Below are 12,069 nucleotides of genomic sequence, written 5' to 3'. Positions count from 1 at the left end.
GTGTTTTTGCAGTGCTTACTACAGCAGGAGGAAGGCCCTGAGGGCTACATCAATTCAGCAGACGGGAAGAGAACCAGATACGTCTCCTCTGGCACCCAGTCATGGTGACTTCTGTCACCCTGAGACCTCTGCAGACTGTCCTGCAAGGCAGCCTACCACTCTCATATAAGGGAATAAACAATCCACAGCTGATATAAAGCAGGAAGTGGGAAGAGCTTTCAAGTTTCTGTAGTAAGACTGAAGACATGCCATACATCTGGTAGTGGTGTTTGGGAAGCATCTGGCAGCCTCTTGATGCTGCGTTAGTGGTAGTCCACACTGGAGCTGATGCTGCATCCAGGAGGACGTATCCAGGCATACAGAGGCATGGAAGCACACACTGCCAACATCATCACCACTCGCCCTCATCTGTTTGGGCTCCCCCAGCCATTAGACCCCCCCCCTCTGAAAAGTCAAAAGGGGTGAAGAATGCTCTTTGTATTGTATGACACCATCTTGGGATTGTCAAGCCGTGCATTGTTAGCTGGACATATATGAGTGTATTTTGTTATGTGTGCTTCTTGCCAAACACAACTTCAAATGACTCCCCTCCCCCTATTGGATCAGCCACCAGGCAGTCACTTGGTGAAGTATGCAGGCCCTCAAGTACACTCTTTGCAGCTCATCAGCTACTGTAATTCCAGAGATTTCGTTTATATTTTGATTGGATTTATATTTATAAAGCACGACGGATGCCAAAAAGGCATCTTGGCTCTAGAGTGTGCATTACTAGAATCAGCACAAAAGCATAGTCAGGTCAAACATTAGTCAAAAGAAGAGAAAAGCTAGGTTTTCAAATGTTTAGTAAAATCCATAAGGTTTGATTGGGACCTTAAGTGCCATGACATTTGGTTCCACAAAAGAGCTGTGCCATGCACAAAACATTCTGCCACCCCAGTTGGCTTTGCAGATCTCGGGGATTTGCATGTTCTTCGCAGAAGAAGATTGCAAATACCTTTTAGGAACATACCATAAAAAAAAATTCGTCAAGTAAACTGGGCCTATTCCATGCACGGCTTTGTGCGTCATACAGAGCGCATTAAATGCAACTCTGCTCTTAATCAGCAACCAGTGCTGATCCTTGAGTCCTTTTGCAGCTGTTTCATGATTCTTGATGGGTTTTTTTCAGGAGGCGAACGGTTCTGTACTGCAGCCTCAGAATCTTTTTTAGCAGACCTTGTTGCATGCCCAGATAGATTTAATCTAACTGGGACAGCACAAGAGAGACAACCACAGTTTTCTGTGGGAATGAATGGTAAAACCTGTTTTAGTATTTTTAAATGGGTAAAAATAGGAAGAGATCAGCTGATTTGTCTGGTCTTTGAATGTTAATTTAGAATCAAAAATCACTCCAAGATCTTTTACTTCTGTAACTGGAGTGGGTAAAGGGCCAAGCATAGAAGGCCACCAGGAAGACTTCCAGAAGGACAGGTCTGATTCGAACAGCAGCCCCTATGTCTTCTCGGAATTCAATTTTAGACATTGACTTTCCATTCAATTGACTATAGCTCTCATACAGTTTTTAAATCTCAATTCTACTTCATCTATACGTGAGTGAATGGAGACAAATTGTGTGTCACCCTCAGGAAGAAATATGAACAATATGAACAAATAACATGTATTATGATTCATCATAATGAGAACGGTCATTTGTAAAGTAACTCCCTCTGTTTTTATTATTATATGTTATGGAAAGTGGATGAGGCAAAGTTGAAGAGCCTAAGCCAAACTGGGACTCTATCGAAGTTACGATTTTCTGCATAAAAGCATGCAACCAACAGACAAATGAAAAAAAAAACTGGCTGCTCTGTTTGGGGAATAACTTTTTGTGGATTTTCCTTGTGGATCAGGTAACTAATAGTATCTTCAATCATTTGTCCATCTTCATCCATCTCCATCGTTACCTACCTTCAACCATATTTATCTACCTTATGGGCTCCATATATATATATTTTTTTTATTTATCATTTTATTAACATTGCACAAAGATTCTTGATACTTTGATATGCAGGTACATAGCACGCAGGATCGAAAAACATAGCAAGACAGGTGTACATAAGCAGATACATTTCCTTATCTGGTGTAGCTAATGGTCTTCTATATGTGTTTCGTGGAGCCCTACTTCTCTGCTCCTATGTCCCTTCGCCAGTCTAATGCATTTGTGTTTCTGTAAGCGCATCCTTACCCAATTTAAATTCCACAGTTCCACCCCATGGATTATACGCTCTGACTTGCTTCCTGCCTCTCTTGACTGGGATGTGTGTCCCGCGTCTCTTGTTAACGGAGGTATTCCCTAAGGAGCTGCCATATATCTTTGGGTCGCGATGTGGGTGGCTGTAATTCAGCGTATAATTCATTTGTGGTGTTGCAGTATGTCATGCTCTTAAGCCAGCTTTTAACATTGGGTTTCTGCCTGGAGCCCCAGCGGATGACTATTTCACGTTTTGACAGCAGCATTGCAATTACTATGAATCTGCGTGTGCTTTTAGGTAACGGATCTACATAGCCCATCAATACAATCAATGGGGATATCGTCAACTGCGTCCCCACCATCTGCTGTACTAGACTGTATATTTCTCGCCAATAGGCATTCGTTAGACTGCAGGACCAATTCATGTGGATGGATGATGCCGCCTGTAAATTACATTTGGGGCAATGGGTAAAAGTGGTGCTCATTATCCTAAACATCTGTTGCAGTGTGACATAGGCGCTCCTGAGCATCTTGAATTGTAGTAATTTATGTCTGTGGTTGCAAGAAACTAGTCTAATTTGTTTGCAACATCCTCTCCAAATGTTGCCTGTGTGGTTGTTCAATATCGGCAGTCCAAGCTTCTCTGACCCTAGCATCTCATTGTGGCATTAGAGCAAGGCTGGCCTTGTATAGTCTAGAAGTAATGTGTTCTCCGCTAGTGTCTGTAATAACTAATGTGAGTGGGCCAAACTCTGCCGGATCTATTCGGTAGGTTGCAATTGTGCCCCTAAGTGTGCTCTGTTAACGGGTCAGTACGAAATGGTCCATGAATGTGGCTGTCAAAAAACGTGGATTTTCAGTGCGGGAAAATGCATGGCCCCCAGAGAATAGGTCCCCGATGGATTCTAAACCCAATCGAGAAAGAGTGCATTGAGTCCCACCCTCTAATGTGGGGGGGAGCCAAGGGTTCGCCGATAGCAGTAGTGCCGGTGACTATAATGTCGACTCCCCTGTTTTCGTGAGTAATATTTTCCATGCCCAGCAGGTAGTGTAGAGCGGTTGTATATCGTGTGGGCCCATGGGATCCCGATAGGGAGCAGTGCATTCAATGGTGTGGGGTCTGCTAAGTCTCTCTCAGGTTTGGCAAAGGGTACATGTGCGTCGGGTGGTACCAATGAGATGCATATCCACTCTGCGCCACTAGAAAGTAAAGCTGCATGTCCAGTACTCCAAACCCCCCTCTATAATATGGAAGGATTAAAGTGTCCCAATTGACTTTAGGCTGTTTCCCTCCCCATACCAGCTTTATTAGGTGTGTACGGTGTTTGTTAATGGGATAGGGATGTTAGCGAATAAATAAAGAAAGCGAGGCAGTATAACCATTTTAATAATGGCTATCCGCCCGGCCATTGACAGTGGTAACTTAACCCGTTGTTCTAATTGTGATTGCAAGCGATTCAGCACTGGGCCATAATTTAAGCGTAGTACCTGCTCTCGGTCCCTATGTAAATATATTCTCAAATATTTGCTTTCAAGTGGGCTCCATAGTTAGGTCGTGACTAGTCTATGTGAATAGTTTCTTCCAAAGATGATAACATTCCTTCCTTCAAAATCACTTGTAGCCCAGGATACAGGCTTCATATTGCTTTCAAGGGTCAGTGGGGGAGAACACATATCTGATACCCCTGGTTAATGTCAGAGGTTGATGAGAATGTTGTAGAACTATATGGTTCACTCAGAGTAATTTATGAGTGTGTGCCTCTTTGTCTGAGGCACAAACTGTAATCATTTTAACCTCAAAGGGCCCGTCAATCATCCAACAAAAATACTTTATTACCTTTACTTGCCATCTCAGACACTGAGGAAAGGGGTAAGAGTTTTTCCTACCTTAGTCCAATATTTTGTAACATGCAGGGGGACCATTTAAGATACCACTATGTGCAAGTAATAGTAATTTAATCCACAACAGATGATATTCACACTATGCTATACATGTGTTATCAATCACTAAGATACCAGGTTCTTTGAGGACTCGAAGTTGTCTCCTAGGCTTCTTATGCACCCATATATATTTGTCATCTGCATAAGAATAGTAGAGCAGCCCTCTAGCCTTTAAGCCAGAGGAGAGTAAGATTAACGTTGGAAACCATGGAATTGCTAACTCTGACAAGACAAACTCTGACCTTGGCCTGGAGAGCACAAGGTCAAAGTCCACACTGTTAAATACTGTTGACAAATCCACAAACACAAGCAAGAAAAGATCATCCTTGTTATGGCATCTAGAACATCACTGGGATGGACCACAATGGATTGTATATCAGATTAGCAAGCACAATAAGTTGTGCTCCAAAAATATTGAGCCCAAAATATAGACTACCAACATAGTGAGAAGGTAAATACATATTAGTGAAAACAGATTTATTACCTCCAAATCTATTTACCTTGAATATATACAATCAGGATATAAATATGTGGAGTTAAGTATAATAAATCTACGCCTACCTATATATACTTGCTTTCACAATATTTTGTTAGTCAACGTTTCCTGCAATATTTATGTAGAAAGATATTTGAACTCAGCATTATGGTAGAGCGCCTCACAAGGACACCCTTGGTATCTAGACTTGTCTTAAATCCAGATTGTCATGAATCTAGAAAATGGGGTCAACCAAGAAAATCTTGTTGCTGGAGGTTACTGCTTTCTCCCCGATTGTAGCTGCCTTGGGGGACCCATCATCGGCTCATTAATTTTGCAAGCTTACTCCAACAAGAGAGACTTTCTTTATCATTAGATTAAAAACCGGGGTCAGCTGGACATTTCCTGGTTGACAATTTATAATTGACCAATTTGGGTATGCAATAGGTACAATAACAAGGCCCAGGTTTCATTTTTCCTAAAGGAAGTACAATTTCCCAGTTAGTGGTCTTACTTTAATATTTTCAGAATGATAAACATGTTCTGTGTTTTAACAGGCCTCAACCTTGAGTGAAGGTTTCAGATTGGGCTCATTTTGTGTAATTATATTATGCATATAAAATTGTGTTAAGATCACGGTATAATTTGTTTGCCGCTTATACTGCATGCTAAGTCATTATCATTCACAGCATGTGGCCCACTCGTCCCATTATCCCCTGCATCCTTCTGCTTGTAATAAAATATGCAGCAATTGTCTACCATTTTAATCACATGCTTGGTTTACATTTAATTTGCTATTTTCCCTGATGAGCAATTGCACTCGATCACACAGCTTTGTTAAAATAGATAATTCTATAGAGTTAACACTTTGGGGCAATCTTCGCTGGGTGCATGTAAGCGAGATGTAAACTTAAAGCAATGCGCTGCTCTGTGTGCGCCGCGTACTCTTGTTTTCTGCGAAGGCGCTGTCGTTTTCCATTTAAATCTAGCACACCGCCTTCTGGCTTAATGCAGTATTAGTTACACATCACTACACTTCAGTAGGTCCAACAGGGCATGCACTGATTCCTCCCTGGTGTCTTAATAAGGATTTGCTTTCAGCCTAAGTAGCTCCCCATTTATGGTAGTGAGGGTCATTTAGCCTTCCTGTCCTCTTAGATGGTTAACTCATTGAATAAAAGCTGTGTACTTCCACTCTCCTCTCCAACCTCTTTGTTGCCCAACAGCTCACTAGCACACTTCACCTCATCCTTACAGCCCAACGTGCTTCTTCTGGCTGCTGCCCCATGCCAGGAGGGCATATGTTGAATTTCCAATTCAGCTCCCATTACCATTCTGCTTGCTCTAAAATATGCAGTGAGATCAATTTGCGCATCACTCACCATAGCCGAGAGCCTCAAGCGACTACATTGTTTTCTGCAGGCATGGCAGAGGCATTAAGAAATTGGGATGTGACATCAATGAGTGTCAATAAAGTAAAGATCAAGGGAGATGAACCTCCATAGAGGAGCGTGACCAGGAGCATCATCAGTGAGACCAAGATGATGCCACTGTTTGTTCTTGTTCCTTCAAAAAAGCATGACAGAACTTTGAGAAAATTGAATATTGAGTCCTGCGTTAACGGAGTGGCAGAGGGCCAATTGCAGCTGATACAGGCTTTCCACTTCAAAATGTCAATATATTCCCACTGTTTCTCCCTTTTTTTTGTTTTTTTTAGAAAAGGCTGCCCTCAGTGGGTGGAATGATCTTATAGCCTTATCGTCCTTTTGCATCGGGCTATATCTGTTGTTAAATGTCCTCCCTAAAAATGACAGGCTTTGCCTGTGGCTCAGACATTTAACTCTGAGATAGGCCATTTGCCAACAAGTATAGCCTTGGGTAACAGACTGTAATGTTATAGAAATTTAAGAAAAATGCTTGTGTGGCCACCCTTCGTTTATTACTTTTTAATATATTTAGATGGCAAAAAATCAATTCAATGAATCAATATTGTGATGAAATGCATAACACATAAGTACTGTTTCCCTCTCCGAATAATGCCTGCCATCCAGAATCATGCACTGCTACCCAAATCCTAACCAAAGTGAAATTTTCTCGTAGTTGTGATGCTTCTAGCAAAGATAAACCATATGCCCTCAGATGTACTTGTGGGGATCTTGTGATCACCTGTGGCATATTTTTCCTATTGTCTAGCTAGAAGGGTTTTACTATGGCTGTGCTCAGATTCACAGGAAGCTACAAGAGTGGAGTAACATATGAATGTAATCTAGTGACTTGAGTCAGTGTTGTTCATGTACTGGTTCTAAATGTTTTTAAAGTTTCATAATATCCAGTGATAAAACACTGTTATTCTAATGGCACACTACATGTGTATACACCATGTTAGTGCAGTCTTTTTTTTGCACTCCGTGAAATTGCAGAGCTGTTAATTTTTGTTCAGTTACACATGTGCCGACGTTCTGCGACAAAAACCATTTTCAGAGAAATTTTCCCCCAAAAATGTCACCTTTCTAGGTTTTTGGCAGCAATGTAGGAAAAACATACATTTGCAGATTTACTTCACAATTATTTATTGCTTTTAGTGTATGGATGAGAAATCCAAAGAAAGTGTACACATTTTGTACAGCCGTGCTTTAGGTATTCATGTGCAGTGGCAGGCCTGGAGACATACATTACAGGGGTGCTGCAGTGGAGGCTCACTAGTAGCATATAATTTACTGGCGCAGGGTACAGGTAGCACTATCTACTAGGGGGCTTATATGTAAATTAAATGTGCCAATTAGGTGTATGCCCAATTTTACCATGTTAAAAAGGGGATCACAAGCACTTTACCACTGGGTGGCAGGAATAAAGTGCACAAATATTTATGGCCAACAAATACAGGTTCAGCAGCACAAGGTGCAAATCGGTGGGAACACCAAGTAAATGATTGTCATTTCCAACGTGTCGCCCCAAGAAAAGGCAAGGAGAACTAACCACCCACATGCGAAGGCAGAAATACCTGGCATGACTATTAGCTCTGACATGGTCAATATCAGGGCTGTTTCACCATAAATTGTATTCCCTGTAGGGAGAATGATCACATCAACAGTTTTCTCACTCCTCATCTACACCAGACATCTGAGGAGTCTATGGTCTGTCTGAATCCATAAGAGAGTCCCAAACAAGTATGTTCTCAACTTCTTCAGTTCCCGGATGACTGCCAATGCTTTCATCTTAACTGGACTCCATCGCTGTTCCCTAGGAAGTAGCCTCCTGCCGATGAAGGCTAAAGTTTGGTCTTAACCCTCATCATTTAGCTGTGACAAGACAGCCCCAATGTTCTGATGAATTTGTCTGTGCTAGTAATTCTTTAGCCTCTTCCATGCATCGGACGGCCCCCGGCAGTCCGACGTCACAGTGGGCGTGTGCGAAGGACGGCCGTGGGCCATCCGTTCCGCGCACGCGTGGAATTCTTCCGCACCGCGGAGGAATTCTAGCCGCGTCAAAGCGGTTAGATGAGTCAATGGGCTTGAGCACTGGAGCTGTGCAAATGGTTTCCCACAGGGTATAAATGTTTTTCTGGCTCACCTCTGTCCAAATCACATTTTGTGGGCTGCTTTTTTGGAAACCAGCTTTGTTAAGGGGGTAACAATGGTGCCATACCTCTTAACAAACATCTTGTAGTACTCAGTGAGGCCCAAGAAAGCTCTCACTCGGGTCTGGGTCTTGGGAGGTTCCCAAGCCATGATGGTCTTTATATTGGGCTGAAAAGGGAGAACCTTGTCTCCACCGACTTCATGGCCAAAGAACTCCACACATCTCTGCCACTTAATGGCCGTGATATTCAGGCCTGCCTGTTGCTGAGCCTGAAACACTTCCTCGAGATGGGATAAGTGGCCATTCCAGCTAGAGCTGAAAACAGCAATGTGATCCAAATAGGTGACCCTAAAGTTTTGTAGCACAAGCAGGACCCGGAAGTCTAATCTCTGGAAGGTGACAGGGGCATTCTTTAGTCCAAATGGTATCAGTCTGAACTAAAAGTGTCCCTCTGGGGTAGGAAATGCCAACCTCTTCTAGACCCCGCCAGTCCGGGCAATCAGCCAGTATCCTGACGTCAAGTCAAAGGTACTGAGGAACTTGGCAGCCCCCAACCAATGAGCTCATCAGCTCTGGTGATAGGGTGGGCATCAGTCTTAGAGACTGAACTGAGTCATCTAAAATCCACACAGAACACCAGCTCTGGGTGGTGCCCGGTGGGGCAGTCTTGGGGGCCAGTACCACTGGACTGGACCTACATGAGAGCTAAATTACCCCCTAGCTCCAACATCATAGACACCTCTTCCTCGATGTTGATTCTCACGTTAGCAGCCTATGCATTTTAATTTGAACAGGAATGCTGGTCCCTGTGTTTCTCTCATGGGAACACAAATTAGTGAGCCCTGGAGTAAGAAGGAATGAAGTGACAAACTGCCCCAACAACTGGGGATATGATAACTCCTTCCACTTTACATTCTTTCATAATAGAAAATGCTTTAATCATGAATTGGATTTACATGCAATAGTATTATTCAGATATGGTGGGTCTTCTTTAAGGAAGGAATGTCCGTCTTTGATTGCAAGGCCCCGGAAACCATGTGATCTGCTTTGAATGTTGATTTTTTGTATAAAAAATGTTGTAGCTTTGGCGTGCTTGTGAAACATATGATGAAGGCGCTTGCCGAAATGTGCCATGTTTTGCTAACGCAATAAAAACGGATGGAATAAAAACCCCCGAGAGTGCCTATTTTTCCAAGGATTAACGGAGAATGAGCAACAATTGAATTTGCGGTCGCACCTCCGCGAGATAGGCACCCGTTCGAGAGTGCGCCAAGTAGGTGCAAACAAGCAGGATATATATATATATATATATATATATATATATATATATATATATATATATATATATATATATATATATATATATATATCAAGTGCAACAGTAGTTATAGCAGTTGTGACTACTTTCCCATAGGGAATAGATATTTTGGTTTCCTATTAACTTTGTCATCATTTGCCGAATCGCCACAAAACTTTCTGGAAAAAAAAAGTCCCATCAACCTCAGCTCTTTCCTGGGCCGACTTAGTGGTTATCTGTCAAGTGAGGATTGAGAAAGAGAGGGGGTCTGAAAGCACATTTTCCCAATGCAATTTTCTATAGGAAAATTAGACACAACTGTAGCCCAAAACTGCTGCACGGAATAACACCAAATTTGGCAGAAAGCTAGATCTTGAGCCAGAAAGCATGCTATTTGTGATTTGGTGATTTGGTGTAAATATCTGTTCAGTTGTTCATCAGAAATGAATGTTCAAAATGTATGTATATTTTACAAGATGGAGGATCCATGAACCCAACAAGATCAGACCTGACACAAAAGATAAGATCTGATTACCTGCCACAAGATCAACGAAGACATAGCAACACATGTTTTTGGCCTAAGGAAGTGAGTCTGTTCACCAGACTAAAGTTGAGAAGAAAAAAACATTGGGGATGGGAGGGGGCCCTGGATAGGGATATCCTGACCACTAGAGTCAAAAACATATTTATTTTAATGGTACAGCAGATCTACAGATGATCTTCTGTAAAATTATAGACTCCCATGTAACCTTAGAAGTACTGCAATGCCCAATGACTTTGGGTGGCTTGGGAGGCCTTGGGAGATATGCTGTTTCTCTGCCCAGATGCAATTGTTTGGCTTGTTGGTTAGAGTTAACTCCACAGAGTTACATGAAAACTCTGCAAGATTCTGCGAAGTTATACGAGCAGGCTGAATCGGAATGTTGTGCCGATTTTTAGCACCGGGAGCTTGTCCTGTGCTGTAAAACCAGTGCAAATGGCACCATGCAGTGCACCAGAAGGAGCTGCTTCTTTCCGTTCCTAAAGTAGATTTTCTACTCGTACGGCAGCTTTCTCAATGCAAACGGACAAGACCTGAAGCGACCGCCCGCGTTGATAAAATCTCTCCAGGTGGAGGTCTAGCACCTGAAAATCCCTCTAGGGTACACACATTCTCACTCACGCTGCCAACTTAACATTGGCAACCACGCACAAGAAAAAACTCCAACACGCGATAGTTGGCGGAGTTTTGCCAGAATTCCGTGTTATGCCTGTAATGCGGTGTGGACAAAGCTCTGTGAAATCCTCCAGTGGAGCAGAACTTTCCGCCCACCCCTAGAACATAGGGGACCCCTCAATGACAAGGGGCCATGATTGCAATGCTGCTGGGAGTATAACTGAATCCAGCACAATGGCCCACCCTGTTCACTATAGCGTCAAGCTTCTGAAGAGTAGCAGTTAAGAGATCTCGACAACACAAGCTTTACACCCCTGCTCTCCAATCGTTAGGCTTACCCACTCTTAAGGAGGGATTTTTCATCGAATGAAGACTGAGTTTGGGGATTGAAATTGTGGGAGACTGCTATGAAAGGGGTGGCTCCACATTGTACAAGGCCTGGTATTGTGGGGGACGCTTACCCCAGACACAATTTTTGACCTACGCTGCGCTGAAAATTCATGTGGGGGTAGCACCCCTCGGAAATGCAGGCGCATGATCTATTACAAAAACTGTCCACTTTTAGAGGGGAAACAGATTAATTTCCTGGCTTTACATTATGACTTCGCTCATGGCACCTCCTGATCTGAAGTTGTTCCGAGACAGGCAGGAAGGAACTTTTACAAAGGGAATTCTGGGGTGAGTGAGAACAATCGCTGGAACATGTGCATAAGGTTTCTCGGAAAACTAGATATAAATAAGCAATTTAATTATTTACACGTGACATACCTTACTCCTCACAGAGTAAACATCATGAAACAAATTGACACTATGCGCTGCCCTCAGTGGGCAGAGTTGGACACTGATGTCACACACATGGTGTGGAACCGCCCAGTAGTAGAATTATTTTCAGCCAGAGTGGTGGACAAGGTTGAGCGCATACTCAACAGAAAAAATCTTCTCAAAATAGAAATATGCCTTCTGGGGCTATAGCCACAAAGAACACAACAGAAAGTATGTTCCAGATTCCTGGACCTGGCCCTTGTAGTACCCCAAAAGGATATTGCATTGGAGATCGACAGATGGTCCAAACTGCAGATGGAAGAAGGCAGTTGAGAACTGGGCCATTGCGGATGGGGCAGCCCTGCAAAAAGAGGAGCAGAGAGGGTTGTGCAAGAAGCCCATAGCTGATCTTGGGCTGTAAATATTGACGGCCTTCATAAATGGGGAGGGGTCGTGAGCTCGGTAGATCTAAACATGTATGGGCCAGAGAGGGCATGTGAGCCACAACTGCTGTCCACCCATCTTAATTAATGCCCAATGTACGCTGTTCTTTCAGCTGCATCTTGGAGTTTCTGGTGTGGATTCAGGGGTCTAGGATAGGTAGATAAGAGGGACAGGGTGCAGCTCAT

General features: G+C 43.0%; 1 protein-coding gene across 4 annotated transcripts in view; it reads right to left on the bottom strand.

Annotated features, from left to right (window-relative positions):
- AUTS2 (activator of transcription and developmental regulator AUTS2) overlaps positions 1–12,069 on the bottom strand; it is a 2,674,869-nt gene that overhangs the window by 2,375,898 nt on the left and 286,902 nt on the right. The window lies entirely within an intron of this gene.

Source organism: Triturus cristatus, chromosome 3_2 (assembly GCF_964204655.1).
Source record: "Triturus cristatus chromosome 3_2, aTriCri1.1, whole genome shotgun sequence".
Lineage (NCBI taxonomy): Eukaryota > Metazoa > Chordata > Amphibia > Caudata > Salamandridae > Triturus > Triturus cristatus.
This window is presented reverse-complemented; position numbering and strand designations above follow the sequence as displayed.